The following is a 27,240-nucleotide window of genomic DNA, read 5'->3' as shown; positions in this document are numbered from 1 at the left end:
AGGTGCACACGCTTTGCAAACTCTGGATTAAACCTGAGTTGACAGAGAAAGTTTATACCAAGCGTTGTGCAACAGTTGAACCTGATCTAAACCAGGTTGGATTTATCTGGATTTGTCAACTGCAAACCTACTCTGAAACTCAGAGTTTGTTCAACAAGCTTCATGCAACAGGCCACTAATTACCAGATTTCTAGTGTCCTACCTGTCCTAAAAATAATTAAAATCATTTTTCTCAGTTCCACACTCCAGTTTCTCCAGTTTTGCCTTTGTAGGGCAGGGCTGTAGGTTTTACATATTTAAAAATTTCTGAAGTGAATTTCTTTGAAACACATATTTTACCAGAATTCTCACACTGTCTTATTTGTTTTTCAAATTAAGCCTTTGTCAGAATTCAGTTTGTCCTTCACCACCACTGTAGAATTGTTGCCATCTGGAAAGCAGGATCTGAGTGACGGTATGAATACAATCGAAGGACAGGTAGAAGAGAGAGGCTACTGGGGGAGTAAAGCGGAGTTTATTTTAGCCGTGGCAGGAAATGTGGTCGGACTGGGTAACGTGTGGAGGTTTCCTTACCTCTGCTACAAGTACGGAGGAGGTATGAGGCAGTCCAAATGCACAATTGTTGGATTTTTGTTTGTTTGTTTTATTACAAAAATTAATTATTTTGAATGCATTTAACAACATACTATGTTTTAACATTGTGTCAGTGGTAATTTAATAATATATTATTGTATTGGCATGTTCTCAGGTGCGTTCCTGATACCATACCTGGTGTTTGTGGCTACTTGTGGGCTTCCTCTGTTCCTGCTAGACACAGCAATGGGACAATACACACAGGAAGGAGGCATTACATGTTGGTGTCGTCTCTGTCCACTGGCTGAGGGTGAGAGTCATAAAGCAGCAAAACTGCTTCCTAGAGGGACCTTAAAGCTCTTAACAACATGTGTTTTTACTTTACGTCAGGTATCGGCTATGCAGGACAGCTTATTCAGGTGTACAGCTGCATGTATTACATCATCATTCTGGCCTGGGCGCTTTTCTACCTCATCTTCTCTTTCAGTTCCCAACTTCCATGGGCCAGCTGTGACAACATGTGGAACACAGGTGATAATAAATGAATCAAACAAAACTCACATTACATCTGAATAATATGCTGTAATAAAAAAAGTTTTTTTTTTTTTTTTAACTCTCTGTTGTAGATGACTGTGTAAATCTTGCTGCAAAGAATCTGACCCTCAATTGGACAACACTGATTAATTCAACCTCTGCAGCTACTGAGTTCTGGGAGTAAACACAAATTATATGATCATTTTTACTGATAACTACAGTACATACAGATGTTCTTATGTGCATAGAAAATATATATTTGTGTACAAGCAACCTAATGAGTCTGACCTGACCATTCTGCATTAACACATTTTATAGCAATAAGCTAAATAAATTCAATAAAAAATGAAATAAAAAAATCTTTCTATATCTATTTATCATGTCAAATTATACAGACGCAGAGTACTGGCTCTCTCTGGGGGTATTGATGAGGTTGGTAGGATAAACTGGGAGATTCTTCTGTGTCTCATTGCAATGTGGATCGTATCTTATTTCTGCATCTGGAAAGGAGTCAAATCTACAGGCAAGGTGTGTAAGTATGAGACTTCACTGGTGTCTATTATTTTCTAAAGGTCAACGAATAAGTTTAAGTTGTGTGCTAGAAGGAAAAAAAAGACATTCCTTTGTAATAAAAATTGTTACTTTTTTGGCATTAAATTAACATGAGGCTTTCTTGTATTGTGCCTGAAGGTGGTGTATTTCACAGCTACATTTCCTTACGTGATGTTGCTGGTCTTGCTAATTCGTGGTTTGACTCTTCTTGGAGCTCTGCAGGGGATTGTGTTTTACTTGTACCCTGAACCGTCCCTTCTTGCTGACTCACAGGTAACCCTTTTTCACATTAAGGGTAAGTTTACACCACAACAATGTACTAAAAATGAAAAAGTTTTTCTTTTGTACAGATGACAATGTTGTCAAAATGATACCCTGTCATAAGGTCCACTGTAGGCAAGTTGCAGTTAAACCCATGTGCAGTTTATTTACATACCACATGAGACTAGTGAAGGACAAGGGAATCAAATGACAAAAAACAGCACATGGCAAACCAGGAAACATGACAATGAGACATGAAACATAAACATGAAACAAAAAACCAAACCTGTAGATTACTGATCCCCCCCTCTATGGAGCACCCAACAAAAAACCAAAACTAGACATGAGAAGAAAGTCCAGAAGGGTGGTGGAGTGGAGGCAGTCTGGGTCGTGGAGCATGGGTGGACCTGGGCCGTGGAACATGGGTGATGCTGGCAGGCTAGGACACCTCCAGGGCAACATACCTATAGCCAAGGCTTGGCAGGCATGACGTAAACAGGCTCAGGCTTGGCAGGGATGACGTGACGTGAACAGGCTCAGGCTTGGCAGGCATGATGTGACGTGAAGAAACTCAGTCTTGGCAGGCATGACGTGAACAGCCTCTGGCTTAGCGGGCATGACATGAGCAGGCTTAGGCTTGGCAGGCATGATGTGAAGAAATGTAATGGGAACAAAAGGTCCCTGCAAAGATGGCAATACCAGTAATTTTTGACCTTGGGGACATTTTTGGTACCCATGAGAAATCAGCTTATAAATCATGCACAATGTTGTTTTTGAAAATCTAAAAATGAAGAAAGTTTTCTGTGACTGGTATGGATAGGGGATAGAATATACAGTTTGTACAGTATAAAAACCATTATGTCTATGGAATGTCCCCATTAAAAATGGAAACCCAACAAGTGTGTGTGTGTGTGTGTGTGTGTGTGTGTGTGTGTGTAGGTTTGGATGGAGGCCGGAGCTCAGATTGTTTTCTCCTATAGTCTGTCTGTTGGCACTCTCACTGTATTGGGCAGTTACAATAAATACAACAACAACTGCTACAGGTTAGTATTGGTGCTTTTAATAAAATGACAGTACTGACGAATAGGCAAATGAATGAGTCAATGGTACAGAAAGTTTTGGTTGTGTATTATGATGGATGTTCTTGAAAAATGTGTATAGTATTTCTTGTCATGCACAACTCAGTAAATGAGTTTGATGTGTGTGTATGTGTTTATATTATCCATGTCTATCAGGGACTGATTTTGGCTTTGCCTTCTGAACAGTGGCACCAGTTTGGTGGCTGGATTTGCTGTGTTCTCAGTCCTGGGCTTCATGGCCCACGAACAGGGCGTCCCCATTGACGAGGTGGCAGAATCAGGTATGGCAACATTCAATGAAATCAAGGTGAAAATTATTATTATCAGAGAATGTACTTAAGCAATACTCAACATCAGATCTTTCTCTCTCTTTCAGGTCCAGGACTAGCGTTCATAGCTTATCCACAGGCAGTAGCCATGATGCCTTTCCCTCAGCTGTGGGCTGTTTGTTTCTTCATCATGATTATTTTACTGGGGCTAGATACTCATGTGAGCTTAAACGCACACATACATTGTAATACATGAACTGAAGAAACTGGAAATGACAACAAATGTTTACTTTAAGCATTTGATTTAAAATACATCTACAAGTCTAAATTTAGACTTGCAAACAAATCACGGGGTTAGTTTTGCGTTACAGGGATAGTTCACCCATCAATGAAAATTCTATCATCATTTATTCACCCTCATGTCATTCCTAACCTGTATGCATTTCTTTCTTCTGAAAAACATAAACCAAGATATTTTACAGAACATTGGACATTACAAAACACATGGATTTTTTTTATTATCTTCTATTGTGTTTACAGTGTATGTGCTTTTGTTATGCTTCCCTTTGAAGTTTGTTGCAGTGGAAGCTGTCGTTACATCAGTGATCGATCTGTTCCCCGCGGTGCTGCGTAGAATGGGACGCCGAGAAATTTTCCTCCTGTTCTTCTGTCTCACTTGCTTCGTTGGGCAGCTCTTCATGGTTACAGAGGTCAGAGAAAAGTGTGAAAAATGAACTAAACATATAAATGTCAGGCCTTATGTTAAAGATAACAGTTCTGACTCAGCTTTCCAAGTGAAAGATTTTATGAATTATGGTTCTATTATGAATATGGATTTACATATGACAAATTTCTTTGTTAATTATTTGAAATCGTGGCAGATCATATGCATACTATACAACAGGTGTTTTGTGTAGGGCACACCTGTGTTTTCCCTTTCCTCAGTCCTTATACTTAATTGCGTTGTGGGCTTTGGTCTTGCACCTGCAGGGGGGGATGTATGTATTCCAGTTGTTTGACTACTATGCCTGCAGTGGAGCCTGTCTTCTCTTTCTGTCTGTGTTTGAGTCTCTGGCCATGGGTTGGATCTTTGGTGAATCACACACATGCATCAAAAATTGACTTTAAAAGCCAACAGAATACAATGGCAGTATTGGAAAGCTACCCAGATAGCAAGCAACCATCAAAACAATGTTAAATCATTGTTAATGTGTTAACATTAACTGCATTAAATAAACATCACTTTTGCATGTTGAATCAATGTTACAATGTGATGTTGGTTCAACATCATGCTTACACTCTCAGAAAATGAAACACAACTACAACTGACTTAAAGCCACACAGCCTGAAATCAACTGAAGATAAAAGACAATAAATCTCTGAAGATCTCAGCAGAGGATGATTAAACAACTCCACAAACAGCATTACCAGCTTCACTTATTACTAACCAGATTGACTTTATTTCTGTCATACATCTACAGAAATTCTTTTTGAGAATCAACAGATGTTTAGATGTTGATGTTTTATTGAAAATGTTTCGTCATTGTTATGGTGATCAGTGTTTCCTTTAGTTGGGCAGTTTGACTCTTGGCTTTTTGTGTGAGTTTGTGGTTTTTGTAACACTTTTTACCAAAACACATAATTTGTCACAAAGAAAGCCCCAAGCAAAGGTAATCAGGTGATATAGTTTTCATAATCATAAAGTAGAATCATTTATTAATCTTATCCCTGACCAAAAGTGGTTGTTTGTTATTAATAGATTATATTCACCAACAATACTTTCTTGCCACAGATCGGACATTCTGAATTTTATTTATTTATTTATTTATTTTTTAATACATCATGGAAAAAAGATCTTTAGACACACACGCAGACATTAAGAATCAGTATATGAATCTGAACAATGGTGACATACTTCATGCTGCAATGCATGCTGGGGGCCACCATAGTATAAAACTCATGACCAGCATGAATTGCAGCATGGAGCATGTCACAATTGCTGAGATTAATTTGCTGATTCTTGATGTCTGTGTGTGTCAAAAAATTTTCCCACAGTGTATTTAAAAAGCTAAGAGTCAAACCGCACAACTAAAGGAAATATTTTCAATAAAACACAAACATCTAAATTCTCAAAAAGAACTTCTGAAGATGAATGAAAGAAATAAAGTCAATCTGGTAATTAATAAGTGAAGCTGGTAATGCTGTTTGTGGAGTTGTTTAATCCTTCTCTGCTGAGATCTGGAGAGATTTAATGTCTTCTTTTATCTTCAGTTGATTTCAGGCTGTGTGGCTTTAAGTCAGTTGTAGTTGTTGTGTTTCATTTTCTGAGAGAGCAAGCATGATGTTGAACCAACATCACATTGTAACATTTACTCAATGCCATTACCATTTATTTTTTGATAAAGTTTCTACATTTTTCCACATTAATTGCGTGTGCAAAAGTGATGCTAATTCAATGTGGTTAACGTTGACACATTAACATTGATTTAACATTGTTTTGATGGTTGCTTGCTATCTGGGTAGTGATTTATAATTTTGCTGTCCAACCACAGGAGCTGAGAGAATGTTTGACATCATTGAAGACATGACCAACTCAAGACCCAACTACATATTCATGCTGTGCTGGAAATACCTGACTCCTCTTGTGTCCTTGGTGAGTGTCTCTGGACTTGATTCGTCTGTTTAGGCTTCACTTATGCTTTTATTGATCAAAACAGCCAATCAGTATTTTTTTGGTTTTATATTCCTACCTGAGGCTTTTCTTTGCCATAACCACTTAAATTAAGATCAGTTCTTACTCTTTTTTTTCCCCCTATCATTTTCCATCAACTTCTCTTTCTTTTCTGTTCATTCTCAGGCATCTTTTGTCTGTTCTGTGGTGGAGTACGAGCCCCTGACTTTTAACCGTTGGTACGTGTACCCAGACTGGGCATATGCACTAGGCTGGTTACTGGCCCTGTCCTCCATTCTGCTGGTGCCTGGATGGGCTATGGGCCGAATGTTTGCTGGGAAAGGAAGCCTGAAACAGGTGAGGATGAAAGTGTCTCTTCAGATAAACAAGCCACTGAGATCTCATCAAAACAGGGATGCAAATGTTTACTAACTATTTAACCAAAGCAAATCTATACACAACTAACCAATTCAATCTCTATAAACCACTTCAGTACCAGCAAAGTGTTGTTTCCCTGTGTTTGTGTGTCTTGACAGCGTTGGCTTCACCTGTGTAATCCAGACACAAACCTTCCTCTCACCAGTAAGCAACGAACTGAAATGAAGGAAACTGCTTTCACCACAGAGATGAAAGACTTAGTCAGGATGAATTTAGAGGAAAATGATAACGGACACTGAAAGAAAAACTGTATTTTATATCTTTTCATAACTATACTAGTTAACAGCTATGAAGCAAAACCTGTATAAACAGGGCACATTTTTTCATCTCCAGCATCAGGAAGTATCTGCTCAATTCCCCGGTCAGAGTCAGATGACATTCCTAAACCAGACGGACAAATTTCATAATTCTGTTCTTAATTCTTTAATTTACACTGGCAAAAAAGGACCTTCCCTGTGAATTATTTGTTGGAACTTTTCTGGCTCTCATCAGGAAATATTTCACTATGCATAGAAATTAGCACAATTTTTTTCTATGTAGTCTTCAACACTTTTTTTGCATATGCTGTTCTCTAAATAAATCAAAAGTTAGAAAATAATTGAAATACACTGAAAAATTATAAATAACTTTAAAAAAAAAAGTCGAGTACTGTGCTTCTTCCACTCCCTCTACCACTGGTGGTGCATATAGCACAGTTTGAGAAACATATGTTAGAAAATCTAAAAATAAATTTCTGCATTTCACTTCTGCTCTAGCTTATGTTTATACTAATAAACATATACTTAAAACTTGACACTGTGTTCTGCACATACTTCTATGACAAATTGCTTGTGATGTTCCTCATTTGTAAATTGCTTTAGGATAGAAGGTGCAAAACGAATAAAGGTAAATATATTCTCTGTGGGAATCCACTATTATCCCTATGGCAAGCATATGGTTTACCTGAGTCTGTAGAGCTTGGCATCAGGCCAAGTTTTCTGTTTGATCACTTTCTGTCTTTAAGGGCAGCATCGTTATACCCGAGGACAGCTGCCATCATTGAAAACATCTGAGCAAAGGCCCCCACATCTAGTCCCTGTTGAGAAAGAGTGGCCAGCACAGCATGTCCGACCATCCACTCCCAAGTCAGTGACCTGATTATTTTCCATTTAGTCTCTAAATAATTTAAATATGTCTAATTAAGCAGAGCCTTTAAAAGCCAGTAGATGGCAATATAATTGGGAACATGTCTCCACTGTAAAAAAAAAAAAAAAGTCCTGTAAATTAACAGTTAAATACTTAACAAAAAATTGCCAGTAATTTACTGTTAATTTTACAGTTCTTTGCCATAATCTATGCCATGCACTAAATTAAAACATGAGTTAACTAATTTTTATTTGCAGAATCTGCCATTTAAGTTTTTAAACTAATATTTATAATGTGCTAGTAATGTGAGCATATTAATGCTGTGAATTTATTTAATTTGAGCCCACTAAAAATATTACTACTTAAAGGTAAATTAACTGAAGCATCAAATTAATTTAAATCTCTTGCAGATAACTGCTAGCTAACAATAGAACACATGCATGTGCAACTGGAATTAACTAAGAAATTTTCACTGCATCAGCAACTACACAGTTACTGCCTTTGAATAAAGCAACATACAACTTATCATTCACTTACCTTAACATATAATCAGTGTTCTTGGTCTTCTCTTGGACTGAGGCACAGTCTCTACTTGACACTTGACATTTGACTTGACATTTGATATTCAACAGTGCTTTGATCTGCCTGCATTGACACTATTCTTTAAGAGCTGCTGTGCAGCCAAATAATGTACCAGATATCAATGTAAAGCTGCTTTGACACAATCTACATTGTAAAAAGCGCTATATAAATAAAGGTGACTTGACTTGACATTATCTTGTAAGTCGAAAAATCACTACTACTTCAGTGGTAAAAGCATTGACAAAAAATTTGGTCTCCCTAAAATCCTCCAGACTGATCAGGGTTCAAACTTTCTTTCGAATGTGTTCAAACAAGTTTTGGACGCATTGGGTATTCAGCACAGAGTCTCTAGTGCTTATCACCCTGAGTCCCAGGGTTCACTTGAAGTGAAAAATGAAAGTGACATGTGAAGGCCAAATATGATAACCCATACTCTGAAATTGTCCTCTGCATTTAACCTATCCAAGTTAGTGCACACACATCAGGAGTAGTGAGTAGCGAACACACACACTGCAAACTGTGGACACACACACCCAGAGCAGTGGGCAGCCATTTTGCTGTGGCACCCGGGGAGTGATTGGGGGTTAGGTGCCTTGCTCAAGGCACCTCAGTCATTTCCTGCCAGTTTTGAGAATCGAACCCAATCTTCGTTTACCAGTCTGACTCTGTTTGGAAACAGCAGTGTGAGGCTGCTTTGAGTCCCTTTGATTTAGTCTTGCAGAAATTTTCTTTGGACATACTCTTCATGGCTCCTTGTTATGTGTATTTTCATCATCTTTAGTTAGATGCATTTACATTGTGACTTTGCCTTAGTTGCAATCAACTCTACCTGTGTCTGTAAAGGTGTGAACCAAATGGCCCATACAGACATATGGCCCACAGAAACTAATGGGTGTGAATGACAAAGAAACAGTACTGTTCAGAGTAGAATGCATGATATATAAATCTCTTGTGGGAGGTCCTAACAGTTTTCTATTGGTTGTAGCCAATTTGTCTTCATGTATAAAGTTCTGTCCCACAGACAGAACTTTGGGTTAAGACATTTTGAAGGCCGACATGCTGAACTGTGCTACACTAGTACCTTCAATAAATTCTTCTCCCCACATGAACTATGGTCAAGCTTACTTATTTTATGTATTAAAGAAATCCAATATATTGGCGAGCCACCCCAAAAGACTGCTCAGCCAAATACAGCTAAAATCTAACAGTGATGTGTTAAATTGTAGATGATTTGGTAATTTAATCTCCTGATTGGTTATATCATGTTAATACACTTAGGGTTTATTACTTAATCTAAGTACTAATTTTAAAATATGACTAAGTCCAACTAAACATACTAAGTATTGCATCTAAGTGATGAAATGTGAAGTATAGTAAAAATAAATAAGGTAAGGAAGTAAGGACTATGTAGAATGCATGAAGTCTTAAAGGATTAGTTCACTTCAGAATTAAAATTTCACATCACAGAGCAGTACAAGACGAGCATTTGTGGTTAAATGTATATCATTTTGATGCGGGATTAATGTTTATGTTTTAACATTTCAATCATATTTTTATAGAAATAATATATCTGGTAACGCTTTAGATTACAGCCCGGAAAGTACTGCGTAATTACAACGTATTTACAGCGTAACTTTCGATAATTATAGTGTACCTATAAAGTAAGTACGTGTAAGTATAGGGGAACAATATGAAAAGTCTTGAGAATAAAGGGGTAACAAAAATAACAAATTATTTATAATTTGTTATGATAGACAACAATCTTACGTTTGGGAGCAATTTAGCGAGAAAGTGCACTGATTAAGTTGTTTCAAGGCAAGTAGAAAGAACTATTGCAAACTTTTTTAATACATGGGGAAATATACTTTTGTTTCATGTAGTTACAGGGTAAGTATGACATTGCGGCCGTAAATTAAAGTGGTGCTTGTTACGCTCTTGTTTCATGTAGTTACAGGGTAAGTAATATATATACACATATATATATATATATATATATATATATATATATATACATATATATATATATATATATATATATATATATATATATATATATATATATATATAAAATAAAAATAAAAAACACAAACAATCTGATATCACTGACTCCAAAACCTTTATTTGAAAAACAACTTTATTAAAAACAGATTTAAAGTTACAACACTTCTTATTCGTTTCTCTTGCTTGGCTTCCTCCTCCTCCTTGTTCCTCTTCTTCTTTTTCTTTCTTTCCACTGATGAATCTTAAGAGGGAATCCCATGTCATTTGCTATTCTGTATTAAAAGAAAATACAGTACACCTGGAAATGTGCTCACCGTTTACTCATCTTTTACCCTCATGCCATCTGAGATGTATACGACTTTCCTTCTTAAGATGAACACAAACAAAGTTTTTTAGAAAAACAAATAATCTCTGGGAACGCTTTATGCAAGTGTGTTCCTAAAAGTCGAAGCATCAAACACTACATACAGCAATAACTACAGTAATCCATACGACCCCAATGGATGAATCAATGTCTTCTGAAGTGAAACTTCATGAAAGCTTCATGTTGCTCATTACAATATGCTTCGTCAAACTCAAAGTCGACTCTCATGCAGGCGCTGGTGAAAGTTGGTCGGAGGCGAAAAGATGAATAGCCTAAACCATGAGAACATTTCTGGGTGTACTGTATTTTCTTTTAAAGGGATTCCTTCTTAAGATTCATCAGTTGAGAAACAAGAGGAGGAGGAAGCCAAGCAAGAGAAACAACAACAACAAAAAAAGGAACAAAAACGTGTGACTTTCTGTCAGGACTTTAGAACTTGAAATGAAAAGTTGATTTAAAAAAAATGAATAAATGAATAATAAGTGTTGCAGACCTGTTTTTAATTAAGTTGTTTTTCAAATAAAGGTTTCGGAGTCAGTGATATCAGTGTAACGAAGGGTCGGCAGAGCGGGGATCCATTTGCAGCTTTATTAAGAATAGTATTTACACAGGTAGACAGGGGCAAAGGCAGGAACAAAAACAAGGACAGGCAATGGTCGAGGCAGGCGGCAGACAAACAGTATCGGGTCACAGGCAGAGATCAGGGCAGGCGGCAAACAAACACAGTCTAGTACACAGGCAAGGTTCAGGGCAGGCAGCAGAGAATCACAAAGAATAAACAATCCGACGGAAACCAGGAAACAGTCCACAAGAAAACGCTTAGTAATGATCACCGGGGCAAATCAAGACTTCGCGGTAAGAGAGTGTGTGTGTGTGACTTAAATAGACCAGGTAATGATCTGCAGGTGTGTGTGGCAATTGGTGATTGGTGTGGAGTGTGCATGTGATTGGAAGGGAGGATTATGGGAGATGGAGTCCAGGAACCGGCAGGAACAGCCGGTGATCGTGACAATCAGATTGTTTGCGTTTTGTTTTATTACTTACTCTGTAACTATATGAAACAAAAGTGTAACAAGCACCACTTTAATTTACGGCCCGCAATGTCATACTTACCCTGTAACTATATGAAACAAAAGTATATTTCCCCATGTATTAAAAAAGTTTGCAATAGTTCTTTCTACTTGCCTTGAAACAACTTAATCAGTGCACTTTCTCGCTAAATTGCTCCCAAACATAAGATTGTTGTCTTTCATAATAGTATAAGTACCCCTTAGTTCTAAAATACTTACAGTATAAATAATTTGTTATTTTCCTGGTTGTTACCCCTTTATTCCCAAGACTTTTCATATTGTTCCCCTATACGTACACGTACTTACTTTATAGGTACACTATAATTATAGAAAGTTACGCTGTAAATTCGTTGTAATTATACAGTATTTTCCAGGCTGTAATCTAAAGCGTTACCGAAAATTTTCATTACTAAAACATTGAATTGCCAGATTTCCAGTGTCTACCTTTAAATAATTTGGCTGGACAACTAAAAAACTAACTAAAAGTCATTTTTTCACAGTTCCACACTCTAGTGAGTTAAGGTCTTTTGCCTTTGTAGGGCAGGGCTGTAGGTTTTACATATTTATAGTAAATATTTTTGAAGCTTTGAAGTTTCTTTGAAATAAATATTTTACCAGAATTCTGCCCGACTTCCCCACTGTCTTATTTGTTTTTCAAATTATGCCTTTGTCAGAATTCAGTTCATTCTTCACCACTGTAGAATTACTGCCATCTGGACAGCAGGATCTGAGTGAACTGGTGAAAATGGAGTGACGGTATGAATACAATCGAAGGACAGGTAGAAGAGAGAGGCTACTGGGGGAGTAAAGCGGAGTTTATTTTAGCCGTGGCAGGAAATGTGGTCGGACTGGGTAACGTGTGGAGGTTTCCTTACCTCTGCTACAAGTACGGAGGAGGTATGAGGCAGTCCAAATGCACAATTGTTGGGTTTTTGTTTGTTTGTTTTGTTACAAAAAGAAATGATTTTTAATCAAATTATTTTCAATACATTTAACAACACACTCTGTCTTAGCGTTGTGTCAGTGGTAATTTAATAATATATTATTGTACTAGTGTGTTCTCAGGTGCGTTCCTGATACCCTACCTGGTGTTTGTGGCTACTTGTGGGCTTCCTCTGTTCCTGCTAGACATAGCAATGGCACAACAGTGGATGATAAACAGCTAATGTCCTGTGAAAGATCCTGTCAAGATTTTTGTTGTAAATGTCTGTAAATGTCGTTCTGACATTTTTAAACCGTAACCTGACTGAGGGCATTTCTGCTGTGCCATAAAGTTTGGGGGTCTTCCTAGATTGTCACCTGCTGATATCACAAAGGCCTAACCACATTTAATCTTAAAATAAGCCTTATACATTGTAGAGGGGTCTGGGGAAAACAAAACTACAGAGCTTATTTTTTAAAATCACATTCTCTGTGAGATGTTTCTAATAATGCTATAATATGGTTAGATAACATGTTACTTTTATTTATTATATAATGAGAGCATCAAATTACAAAAATGAGCAGAATATTTTTTGCTGTTGCCATATTGGGGGAAAAATAAGGCAGCTTGTGCAGTGAATTTCCTATGGGAGCTAAAAGAGAAAAGAGAGGGCTCCTGCAGGAACAGAGAGAGAAATGACTGCTGGGGTAGTGAAGGAATACTTTCCTGTTCCTACAGATGATTAGAGAATGATTAGAGATGGTTGTAGAACTGCTTCGAGAGCAGTGGCTGAAATCACTGCTGCAGCAGTGAGAAATAAGTTTAGAGAGCAGTGGGGGAGATATCATTGCTGTGGTAGATAGAAATAAAGTTTTAGTCTGAAAGCTGATGCAAGAGTGCTGGCTGAAATCACTGCTGTGACAGTGGGGAATAAAGTTTGATCTGAAGAGTGTTGCAAGAGAGGTGGCCGAAATCACTGCTGCGACAGTGGGGAATAAGGTTTATTCTGAAAACTGATGAGGGAGTAATGGCCAAAATACCTGCTTTGGCAGTAAAATTAAATTCACATTTATTTGTATAGCGCTTTTCACAATACATATTTCAAAAGCAGCTTTACGGATATTCATGTATCTACATTTCAATTTAGAGTGATCTGTCATTAGAGGTCACTGTGTCCAAGTAATGTATTTCAGAAATGTACATACTGTCACTAGTGTAGATGCGATGCACCCTTTCTATCTCGACTGATTTGTTTTTAAGGGAAGGAATCCACTTAGATAGCTGTGTTTGCACAAAGCCCACAGGGTCGGTGCCCTCTTCTCTAAGGCCAACGAAATTAATGTTGGATTGCCAACTCTTATCTTCCAGTCTCGCCATCTTGTCTTGTAGCATGTCTACGGCTAGCTTAACTTCAGCCGAATCCTGCTTTACTTTCCGAACCGCTGATTGAATGTTATCAAAAGTGTTACTGATTAAGAGGTGTACTTCAATATACTGCAGTTCTTTCTTGTAAGGAATCTCTGTCAGTAGGTCACGTGATCTCCTACATGATACTTCTTGCTTTCATCCTGCGCTTATCATTTACTTCCCCCCACTTTAAACCTATCAAATCCACATGATGTTCTGCTGTTCTCTTTTGAATGGGAACTCACTGCATCCACTGGAGGGCACAATGGGTAATGCCTCTGATATGACTGGTGTTTGAAGCATGAGTCTAAAAACGGCAATGAACTTGACGTTTTTCTTTGTTTTCATATCTCAAAATGTTTTTGTTTTGCTATGTATACACACAAGCTTTTTTAATTGATTTCAACTGATTTGTGAACAGATCCTTTGAAACAGGAGACAAATCTCTTTGGTCTTTTTAAAATTTTTACCAGTTTGAATTTTTACTTTATTCAAAACTACAGATGACATTGATTAATAACGTAATCATAACTGAAACTATTTGTATTTTCATTTACTTTCAAAAGAGGGAGCAAAAAATAAAGATAATTATGTATATTACAATAAATTAAATGTTTTAGTCTTATATTGTTTTCCTTTACATAGTGTGTTAAATATAGAAATATACAAGCAAAAACAATGCTTGTTCCCAAAACACTGCTTGCATACAAACTCTGGTCTACTCACACTCAACTCTGCAAGACAATGCTTGTGAACTAGCTTCACCAGCTCTGTTTTGATTGAGAACAGTATGACTATGTTGGTCCAACAGCCAGACCAGCACTAACCAGCATAAACCAACCTGGACCAGCATGTAATTAATGCTTATTTATGCTGGATTTTTGAGCAGAGTCTCTTTCTGGACTGGGGCGAATCTAGATATTCTGAAATGTTTTTCTTTAGTGTTCATTCATACACTAAGTAAACGTTTAGACAGTGGTCAGAACATTTTGTCTTTCATCTCTTGAGCTGCATGCAGGATTTGTCCAGGGCTTCAATAAGACAAGAGGGAAAATGTGTTATTTCTTTGTTTTTATTTTTTTTACTATACTTGTTACATGATTTACACAAGCAAATGCAGCATTAGGCAAAATGTTTTTTTATAGGTTTTTTTTTTTTTTTAATCTTCAATTTTGATATCATCATATGAAATATTAAAGTTATTTCATTATCTGTATATCTACAGCTAATTTCACCTCTAAAAAAATCAGGAAAAAACTCTGTAAAATTCACCACCACAAAAACAATTCAATTTTAAATTAAATTTTGTTGAAAGTGCGGTAAGTGATTTCTGAGAAACGCTGTTGAAAGTGGTTCAGACCAAGCACCAAAACACACTTGTAGCCAATCATCAGTATGGGGTGTGTCCACTCATGATGGGGGAGGTGTCTGTGTTGCATGGTGTTTGAGAGTTTGTGAGTTCTACCACAATAGAGGTGTGATCCCTCTGGGTAGGGACATGTTTATTATGGTGATTTGAAAGATAAACAGTTCTTCTCAGAAATCGCATACTGCACATTTAAATGTAGCATATATTTTATGAGTAATTGAATCTTGTCAAGCTCTCATATTTGCTGAGATGTTGATGACTTCAGAATCTCTGTCATGTGTAATAGAAACTCTTACTGTGATCATAGGAGAAGTAAGTTTCATTTTCATTTTTCTATTCTTCTCCATTAGATACATTGATCCAAACTCTCAATAGCATCCTGTTTTGTGTATTTTTTCCATTCGTCTGGAATCTTACCCTTAAAGGCAAATGTTTTACTGTAGCTTTTTTCCAGATCTTTCTGGAATCTGCACACAAACCACTTCCAGTAGGGCTGATCGGAGTGGTCAGGGGTGATGCTCCATTCTGCATAAACTCCTCCTGCTGTGCTGTATTCTTTATATTTAAACTGACCATCTGGTGTATTAAAATGCTGATCACTTCCCACTAAACTTGTACAAATATCAGTACAAAGATTCTGTGTTAAACCATAATATGTGCCATTAATTCCATCCACTCTGTGGAAAGCAACTCTGTGATCTTCATGATGGTTTTCTATGGTGTTGGTGCAGACGGCTCCACAGAACGGACACTGAACCCAACAGCACTGACTGAAGTGATCAATCAGAATCTGGTGTGGTTTGTCCTTATAGTCAAGATTTACTAGAAATGTCTTTCTGTTGAATCTACTGCTGATGTCTGACATTATAGCAGGAAGTTGTTTTCTCATCACATCTTCTAGAAGCGTAAAATCATCAACAACATCATGTTTCACTCCACTGAGGTCTTTTTCAGAGAAGATCAGCTCATCTGAGAGCTGCTGTGTGAAACTCTTCAACCACAAACCAACATCTCCTCTGTTCACTTGAACATGTTCAGTAGATTCATGTGCTGCTTTCATGATCTTCTGCTGCAGGAGTTTAATGTTCTCCTTCATCTTGGGTAAAACACTGACACTGAACTTATGAATGATGTACTGACTGACTTCATCTCTGATGAAACTCTTGAAGTGATCTTTGGGATTATGAATGTAGTTCATGTATTTTCCAAAATCTTCCTCTTCTGCCAGTGTCTTCAAGATGTGTTTCTCCAGATTTGATCTGTTTCCATTCAGTGATTCACAGTTTGATCTGATTTCATCTGTCAGATCTCTGGCAGTCTTCTTGTAGACACTCTGCTCAATGGACTCTTTAAGTTTCTGACAGATGATCTCACCAAAAATGGTAGGTGATGTTGCTTCATGACAGTATTTCTGGAAAATACTATAGTACTCTTCTCTCTTCTTCTTAACATATATTTCAGGATCATTGGCTTCTCTGAACAGCCGATGTTGGTCACTGATCATCTTGTTTGCTCTCTTACAGATGGAATAAACCAAGTCCATGACAAATTTACTCTTAAACACATATTTCACTGGTCCTTCCTCGTGTTCTTTTACTCTTACCCTGATGTAATCTGTGAGTTGTGGAATGCAGCTGATGTTGTAGCCCATCTTTGAAATGTTAAATGACTGAATAATTTTGTCTGCTTGCTGATCAACATCTGTGAGTAATGATCTTATTTGGGCTTCATCCTCTTTAGAAAGAGCATAACCAAATCTCCCTATTGCTAATTTGATGGCATTTTTAAAATCTCCTGTAAATCCACTGGACCGGTTTCCCTTTACATAATCAGAATAACTTGCCACAGAAAAAATGTCCCTGCTCTCCATCCAGTGATTGAAAAAAACACCTCTATAGATGTCACTGTGGTGCTTTTTCACATCTCTCATTATGTCAATGTCTTTGATTGGTTTAGTGTCTATGATCTTCTTCACATATTGTTCCAAAAACAAATCAAACTTTTTCTTCAGTGTTTCTTCATCATTTGTTTTGTCTTTGAGTTTCAAGGCAAGTTTTTTGCTCTTTTCATAGAGAGTGTTTTCATGATTTATCCTCTGAGCATCAATAATTTTCTTCAGGTCTCGCTGCTGAAGAATCTCATTTAATTTCCTCTTTTTTTCTCTCACAATGTTTTCCTGAATCTCTTTGATTTTGATTTCAAATGATGTTTTCCACTGAATCAGTATATCTGCACCTGTGTTTTTCTCAAAGAATTCAGACATTGATTTTTCCACTTCTTCACTTGTCTTCTTCAGTTCTCTTTGAAGATCAGTTTCATCAACCTCGTGAATTGCTTCATTTTCTATTTTGTTGTATAGTTTGTTCTCAGTTTCCATCATGGTGCTGTGAAGACTCCAGGACCACTTGCTGTGTTCAGTCTCCAGTTTCCTGTAGGCTGTGACCTTTTGGAGTTAAAAGCAACACAAATCATTCAATAACCTTTTGGCAAGTTTTGGTGGGTTATTATTTCTGTTACAATTTTTTTTTTTTTTTTTTTGTAATAACAGAACTTGTACTGAACACTCACCTGTACTGAATCATCGGTTTTAGAGCACATCTTCATCTCTTTACTCTTAGTAAGTCTCAGATATTGATAGTCAGGTATCTGTTTCTCCCTCTCACTCCTTTTATCATCATGCTCTTCTCTTCTCTTTCTCTCTTTGTCACGATTCTGTCTTTCTTCCTCCATCATCATCTTCATAATCTCTTCTTCATGTTTGCCTACCAGTTCTTCTCTGACTCTGTCCATCAGGAACTTCATTTGTTGTTCTTGTTTTTCTATTTCCATCTCTCTGAACATCTTACATGAGTAGAAACTCCCTCCGTTTGCTTTCACCATGGCGTCTATCTTCGTCAATAGATCAGACACCTGTGTTCGGTCTCCAGTCTGATTATTATTGAACACATGGAATCTGTTTCCACACGCTTCAATCAGCTTCATCACAGGAGATCCAGGTTTCCCCAAACACTTATGAACTGTTTTATCCTTCAGATCATCTCCTCTGGTGAAGAGCACCATGGTGTACATTAGAGATTTCTCCCCAAATGTCTCTTGAATGATCTTCACTGATGTTTCTTCTTCTTGAGTGAAGCGTTGTCCTAAATTGAGCACAATGATGAACACATGTGGTCCAGGCAGTATCATGGAGATGCAGTGGCTGATTTCTCTCTGGATCTCCTCATTGGTAAGTTCAGTACCAAACAGTCCTGGAGTGTCGATCACAGTAACGTGTCGACCGTTGATTTCAGATGATTCTCTCTGACTCTCTTTAGTCACTAATTGCTGAGATGTTTCTGCTTTAAACGCGTCTCTTCCTAAGATGGTGTTTCCTGTTGCACTTTTCCCAACTCCAGTTTTTCCCAGCAGCACAATCCTTATTTTATCTTCTCTCTCTGTTGAACCTGTAAAAGAAGAATTGCATAAGTCCTTAAAACCTATTTAAACAAGTTCAAAAATCCACTTGTCCTGGACAAGTATTGAGCCCTTCTCAGTGTCATTTGGAATCAGAAATGGGTTCAAGTTAATCAAAAAACCTTGATTAACTGAATCAGGTGTATTGGGACTAAACTTTGTAGGAAGGTAGATCTCCAGGAGCATTACTGTCTTAATAATGCAATCCACTACAGTCCATGAAAGTTTGACCAACAGTTGTTAAATGGGACGATCTAGCCTATGGAATTGTTAATCCTGTTTCCTAGCAACTGTGACAGCTGACTGAAAACAAAACATGGTTCACAACCTGTCTAACCATGTTCAGCTTGGTCCATTTATGTACGTAATAAAAAGTATATAAAACTATATACTACATATACTATCTATAAAATCTACACTTGAACAACATATTTTTTTTCTTTTAAAATTTGTATTATTTGTGTAGAATGAAACCAATTACTTAATATTAATATTATATTTATTAAGTATAATCTAGCATGATCTATCAAAAAAAAAAAAAAAAAAAGATATATATATATATATATATATATATATATATATCCCACTGTCACTGGTGTGCAATAAATATTGAGATAGCCTGGGCCGTGAAGGATTCATTCGTTCTATCCTTTGTGGCTCAGGAATAAAAGGACAAGTTTGTGGGCTGCATTTGAAGGACCCTTTGAAATGAGAGAGCCTTCATCACGATGCTGTGATTCAATCGGCCTTCAAAAGATGCAGCCCCTGAATTGGGACACAGCTATTGACTTCATGATCATTACCTTGAAAATGAATGTCTGTCTGTATTTTTTTCATCTGTGCATCAAAAAATGTCTCTGTGGAGAAGAACTCTCCTCTGTTTTCTTCCACCATCTGCTCAATGTTCTCCATCAATGTGGACACTTGTGTGTTGGGACCAAAGAAATTATGTCGTCCTCCAAAACTCTCAATGACAGACTTTGTTTCTTCATTGAGTTCTGCTGTCTGATGCTCTGAATTCTGCATTATGAGGATCATGATGTGTTTGTTGATCCTTGGGCTGAATATCCTCTGGATCTCCTCCATTTCTGCTTTGTCTTCATCAGTCATTGGACCGTCAGGAATAATGAGGAGGAAAACATGAACTCCAGGATCACAGAGAAAAACACAACGGAGAGTCTGATGCATCACTTCCTCCTCTGAGAGCCGACTGAGAGCTTGAAGCTTCACCAGACTGATCAGACGGCCATGAAGCTGCACGTCTCTCCTCACACACTCTGATCTTCTGTCTGTTTGCTGCAGGATCTGCTCTGATATGGAGGATTTTAATGTCCCGTCACGACCACACACAACTAAATTCAGCTTCACACCATCTGAAACTGTGATAAGAAATTTAAAACACTTATTAAAGTTCATTTATCACAACAAATATCATCATAATATTATCCCACTCATATCTTTCTGTGGCCTGTTGAGTTAAAAAAAATTCTATGAACCTTCACAAACCAGGTGACGTCCATCATTCATTTGCACAATCTCCTCAAACACCTGCAGAAGATCATCAGGAGATCTGCTTCTCTGAAGACTGAAGTGTCTGAAGCATTTCTGAATGATTTTCTGTAGGATGTCATTGGTTTCAGTGGGCTCTTGTGTGGTGAGCACCATGGTGTGTTGATAAACATGCTCAGAGAAAGAGTCCAGCACCTTCTGCACACACTCTTGATCTTCTGCTGAACACTGATCATGTTTGAGGAGAAGAACAATCACATGAGGTCCTGGATGAGACAAATACACACACTCTCTTACTGTCTGTGTGATATGATGATCTGAGATGTTTGTCTGGAGCAGCTGAGGACTGTTGATGACTATCATGTGTCTGTCCTTCAATCTTCCTCCAACTCTCTCTACAACATCTGGAGGAGCTTCACTGTCAAACGCTGCTCGTCCCAACAGGAAGTTTCCCACTTCACTGTTTTCTGACACGCTCTTCCCCAGCAGAACGATCCTCAGATCACTCACTGAAACAAACACATGTAACAAGTCAATGACACCAAGATCTAGATCTTAATTCAACATCACAGTTGGATGTGTTTTTGAGGTTAAATTTATCTCTTTTGTGTTATAGAAGATAAACTGAGCACACGCTCTTGCCCAGCTAACAATATTTTGTTCTGAGGACGTTTTCCAAACATTCTGTTTTGGTTATAGAAATGTAAAAATGTCCAGTTTTCTTTATGTTAAAGGGACCTTTTTTTAAGGTTAGTATGATGCTCCTGAAGCACTCTTCCAACTTAATTTTTTATTAACAACTCAACACTCTAAGAACGTTACATTCCAAAGTTCATAGAACATAACTTAAAGGTTAGAATAATATTCCTGAAACATTCTTTCAACTTAATTTTTAGCAACTCAACATTCTGCACAGCAAAATCCTCAGTGTTAAATGAACACTATTCAATGTGTAATGCAGTGGCGTTGTACTTAAAATCCGTCTGTCCGAGATGAAAAGCAGTCTGCACTGCTACAGCACATGTGGTAGATTACCATTTATCTTACTTGCACATTTCACCAAACACAGATTTTGTGTTGGGTATTTAAATAGTCAGCTGTTAAACAGTACCTGTTTCTACCGGCAGGTGAGACTGTTGTCAGACAGCAAGCTTAAAAAAACCTGCCACTGAACCATCGTCATGCATTCATTATTAGAAGAGCTGAAGAGGTAATAATAATACAACTGTTCCACAAAACTGAGAAGTTCTAACTACTAACTAAGCTTAATAATTGTTCACGATATACAATGTGTGTAGTTTTGGTGAAATAAAGTTGTACTATCTTTATATAGATATGATATAGCCAGTTAGGCACCTGTCTGATAACATTTGTTACTGTAATGTTATCTAGTGTTCGGCAAGTCAGTTTCTACACAGCAAATTTCCCAGTGTTAAATTAACACTGCTCATGGTTTATATGAGTCCACACTCAGAGTGTTATAAGTAGGGTTGGGTATCGAGAACCGGTTCCAAATTTCAAAGAACCGGGTATTCGATACGATGCGCACATTTCGTAATAGTTTGGTTTGTACTCACCATTGTCGTGACCAGTGTTTGCTGTAGTTGGGCTCTTGAAACTGGGGATTTATATGTTTGTGGTCTTTTTAACAGTGTGTTTATTGAAACGTATGATTTGTTGGAAAAGCAGCCATAAGCAAAGATGATCAGGTGATATCATTTTTACCATCATAAAGTAGTTTAAAAAAAATACATTACTGATCATAAGTGGTTACTTATATTCTTTTATTTTTCACTGTCAGTACTGGTTTGGTAGAGATAAGACATTCTGAATTTTGATTTTTAAATATATTTAGGATAAAAATGCTCAGACACACACAGACATCAAGAATCAGCATATGAATCTCAACAATGGTGACATGTTTCATGCTGCAGTGCATGCTGGGAGACACCATAGTATAAAACGTATGGCTCCCATCATGCATTTTGTGGCATGAATAAATCATTTACAAAGATTTCTGCATCCCCTAATCTAAAGTGTAAACTATTCATAACTTGCAAATGTGTTACATATCATTTGCAGATCTTTATAAATTATGTACAATATTATGTGCAATTTGTAAATTTACCATTTATTTGCCATATGCAAAGGTTCTGGTATACCTTTCAGTTACAGGATATTAAAATCTATACGAATCCCTTATATGATAATTAAATGATAAATAATTTTTCATGCAAATATATTTTACTATTATATATATATATATTTTTAAGCCCTTAACTCACCCCTTATACCTAAACATGACCACTTTTTAGCCACTTCACAAAAAAAAAAGCAATATAGATATATTTACAATGACTGTTATCTTAGTTAATATACTATCGTATAAAACGTATAATTTTAAGCTCCCTACTCCACCGTATAACTTTAAGCATAACCATTTTGAAATATTAAGTGTAACAGGCAGATAAATGTATGTTAATCACAATCATTTATTTAAAACATTACAAAAAGCAGTATAAAGAACAGATAAAACGACGCGTGTGCTACATTACTAGTGCTTTGACAGCAAAACATTATTGTTTTTTGAGTTACAGAATTAAATTAAAGTGTTTAATCGCTGTAAACATTCCCCTGATCTGCATTTCCGTCCTCCAAAGCGTACCGCTGCATCTCTCAACACAGCAACTCAAATTTGGCATGTCACAAACAATGTTAGTCTCAAAACACAAGTGACAGCCAATAAGGAGCGAGGTTTGACGTCACTGCCGCAAACCTGTCGTATTGTTTGAAGCGCCAATTTTGAAAGTTTTAATGGATGAGATGGCGGATATGTACGATTATTAATGTTTAATGATTATATTACGGAATAAGAATCTTTTCCTCACACAGTGGTATCATACGACTTCTGAAGACTTGGAATACAATTCACAAAATAATGGACTACGTTTATGATCAGTTTATGGTGCGTTTTCGTGTTATGGTGAGGAGCTGTCCCGTGAAAAACAAAATAAAAATTAAATTATTAAGTGCTGATTGTAATGATGAGTCGACAGAATGTGGATCCATTTGCAGCTGTTTATTAAGAGAACTTACAGAGCAGACAGGGCAAAGGCAGAGGCATAAACAGTAACAGGCAATGGTCGAGGCAGGCGGCAGACAAACAGAGTCAGTGTACAGGCAAGGATCAGGGCAGGCAGCAAACAATCACAGTCCAAGAAACAGGCAAAGATCAGGGCAGGCAGCAAAGGGTCACAGAGAATAAACAGTCCAAACGATAACAGGTAACAGTCCACGGGAAAACGCTCAGAAATGATCACCAAGGCAAATCAAGACTTCGCGATGTGTGTGTGTGTGAGTGTGTCTTAAATAGTGTGAGTGTGATGTGGTGCAGGTGTGTGTGCAATCAGTCCCAGGAATGAGGGCCCATGGGAGACGTAGTCCGAATGAGAACTGATCAGTATTCCGGTGATGGCTCCCTCCGGCGGTCCGGAGGAAGGGCCGAGGGAGCCACATTCGTGACACTGATAAAACGGTGTCAGAGTGTTAATTTATTTTTTAAAACATTTAAAGTTCAGGCTTGGGTAAAGTGATGGAATGAGATGGATCATGTAACAGGAAGATCTGCAAATGATATGTAACACTTTTACAAGTGATGGATAGTTTACACTTTAGAATAGGGGATGCAGAAAGCTTTGTAAATGATTTCTTCATGCGTTTACTCATCATCTATAGTGTGTACTGCAGTGTAAGTGCTGACTGGTGAGGGTATAGACAACTGTCTTCTCTGACACACATGGAGTCTTTAACTCTGTGCACCTGATGTGAGCTTCAGTGGATGGTAAAACTGGTTCAGAGGTTCACTTTATCACTAGATCCACACACTCCACACACTCCACAAGTCTGTGCTGATGAGTGAAAGGATTTAACATAATCCACTGGAATCACCTGACTGTAAGGCATTTATAAATGTTTATCCACTAACAAATAAATGACTCTTCTTAAAAATAGTGCTTTAGCATAGCTGCATGTTTGTGCTTTTGAACACAGACCAGCTTACAACTTAATCAATAAATCATATACTGATCATTTAATGGTTTTTTCATCATTTGTTCATGATTAACAATTGTTTATTGAGATGATACAAAACAATTTTGACATAAATACTTCAATTATTTATAAGTGATAAATAATGTATCAACTAGTAACTTAACAACCATCTACTAATGATCTGTTTGATTTATTTCATGATTTAATTTTTCTTTAAGATAATTTACCACACATTTGTTAATCGTTAGCATACCACTCATTAATCATTTATGAACGTATAGTCATGTTTTGTAAATGATTTGTTCATCATTAACTAATAATTTATAAATGACTTATAACTGAATTAATAAAACATTCATAAAATGTTAACATATCACTTATTAATAATTTATGAATGTATAGTCTTGTTTTGTAAATGATTAGTTAATAATTAACTAATAATTTATAAATGACTTATAACTGAACGTTATTATAAAGTGTTACCGATTTGACTATATAATATCTATATACTTTCTTTTTAATCCCCATAAATCATAAGCAGTGTCTCAGAACAAGCCGTTTTCAGGTTCCTGGCAATGTGACATCACATTAGCCACAGGCCCCGCCCACAAATGTTGACAGACACTGCCATTTTAACATAGAACCGCCCTGAGCGAGTTCACAGCGAGTTGTACAGTCCGCCATTGCTGCACTGACGAGAATGTCTGTTACGACCTGCGTTCTTGTATTTGGTATGTGTTGTTTGTTTTCTTTTCCCTCTTGTTCTGTCAGTGTTCTAATAGGTTATCCAGTGATGGTGTACACTCTCTCTATTGGCGGTTCAGAAGAGGCATGGGTTTTATAAGGACACTGCCGGCATTCAACATGGAGCTCATTGTTGTTTCGGCCGCGTTTGGGTTGAGCGCTCCTGGCTCCTGATCAAACTTGTTACTTCCAAGTAAAAAGTGTACCGGTTGTACAACCTGTTGATTATGTTCAACTGTTCCTAAAGTTATGTTTCAAGAACGTGGAGCGTAGGGATGTCCTGTCTATTTATTTTGGTAACTTGGTTTGTGCTTTGTTTTTCGTTAGGGAGTTAGGGAAGGTAAATGTATTTTATTTTTATATTTACTTAGGTTATTTAACCCCTCCCTCTTTTCTTTTCTAGATTTGTTTTGTTTGTTATTTTAGCCTTTGGACACCCTGAAGAGATGCTCTCTTTCACTTGTTATATTTATTTTTAATAAATTCAATTATTTTCCTTAAGTAGTTTTGTGCATTTGTTTGATTATCAACTGGAGTGATTTGTAACTGGGATTCCACTACCATGACCCAGTTTCTTTATTATGCCCGTTTGGAGTTTTTCGATTCCCCCTAGGGCGTAATAGTCTCCTAAGCGTTTTAGGTGTCCACATAGCTCTCGCCATTTACTCCCTAAATCTGAGCCGCTGAAGAAGAGGTGGATTAATTATGTTTTCAAAGAAAATGAAAAGTTCAGATGCAAAAGCCGCTAAACGCCATCTCCGTCAAAAATGAGATAATGACATTGAGCGAATGCTTACGGCACGTAGTACACGTTCAACAAATCACTTGCTTCAAATCCTCTAAATCCCAGCTTCAGCCCATTCAGAAATATCGGTTTGTTGGCAAAAGCCTCTAGACGCCACTTCCCTTTGGCAGCAAAAGCCACTATGTTCCGAGAACCAATCAGAAGGCGCGAATGGAATCATATTATTTTGAGCGGTTTCAATACAGCGGCGCGCTGAGGAGATTTTTATGGAGATTGTTTTAGATTCAGATTCAGATTAAGATTTTTAACATAAAAGATGGAGTACGATGAAATGGTGAGCCTGTCCTACTGACAGTGAATGGCAGAAGAAAAACGTTATTCACCTCAAAACTCTGCCCGTCATACGGCAAAAGAAAATAGATACAGTGGAAATAGCTTAGTCGCAAGTGTAGAATGCACTCATAACAGTTCTTCGTACAGTGCCATTACTTTGAAGGAATCAGATTTATTATACATCAAACAACAGCTCTATTTCACCAAAGACAAAGTCAAACAAGATGCCATTCTTCTGTCTCATATGGATGCTATGCCATATAAACGGAGGAGGCAAAAAGTGGAGGCTGAAGAGAAGAGACGACAAAGATATATATCGATCAAGTATGCCGTTTTAAAAGAAGATAAAACGAAAGTTCCCGTCTGCCCGGCTTCATTCTTGAGCATTTTCTGTAAGTACAAAGATTTCCTCATCACAATAGTTACTAGTTTTTCCTATTTTTGCATTAGTACCTTATTATTTGGATTATTTTTAGTGTTTTTGTTTTTTTACGTCATCAAAGCCATGTTTATTCAATTATCTTCCTCTAGTATGTGCACAGTACACAGGCTATTTTTTCAGCAGTCATTATCTGGTAATGACTCTCTATGCGGTATTAAAGGACATATAGCCTACTTAAGAGATTATCACTGATGGTCATAGGCTACCTAAATTTGTTAAAAAACAATATCAGAATCAGAAAGAGCTTTATTGCCAAGTATGTTTGCACACACAAGGAATTTGTTCTGGTGACAGAAGCTTCCAGTACACACTGTAGTGAACAGCAGACGTGATGGCACCAGAGCTTCACAACATCCTTTTGTCCCACTTTGATTAATACAAAAGAGTGTGATAAGACCCTCAACGACAACTAAATGACTATTGTAATCAGGACTGCCAAAGGTGGAGGACAGGAAAGATGACATCAACGGCCCATTGATCACAGGCTAATCTCATCACAAGATGCTTTCATTTTTTGGCATCCACTCCCCTCAAGCATGGCGGCGTGGGTATATCGTTCCCCGAAGCGTGTCAAACGCAGTGTTGAGTTCCCTTTCGAAAGGGAACGTCTCAGGTTACATTTGTAACCATGGTTCCCTGAGAACGGGGAACGAGACACTGTGTTACCTGTCATGCATTGGGGCTGCCTGCTGAACAGTCCCTTCAGACGATAAGGTACTGACTGCTTCTCTAGGCGCTACTTATATA

The 27,240-nt window shown here is 37.4% G+C and overlaps 1 pseudogene; it reads left to right on the top strand.

The window, feature by feature from the left end:
* Nucleotides 1-456: 456 nt before the first annotated feature.
* On the top strand, nucleotides 457-20,807 carry LOC127510210 (sodium- and chloride-dependent GABA transporter 2-like; annotated as a pseudogene).
* Nucleotides 20,808-27,240: the final 6,433 nt, after the last annotated feature.

The sequence above is a fragment of the Ctenopharyngodon idella genome, chromosome 3 (genome assembly GCF_019924925.1).
Source record: "Ctenopharyngodon idella isolate HZGC_01 chromosome 3, HZGC01, whole genome shotgun sequence".
NCBI lineage: Eukaryota > Metazoa > Chordata > Actinopteri > Cypriniformes > Xenocyprididae > Ctenopharyngodon > Ctenopharyngodon idella.
The sequence above is the reverse complement of the archived record's forward strand: the minus strand, read 5'-3'. Positions and strand labels throughout refer to the sequence as shown.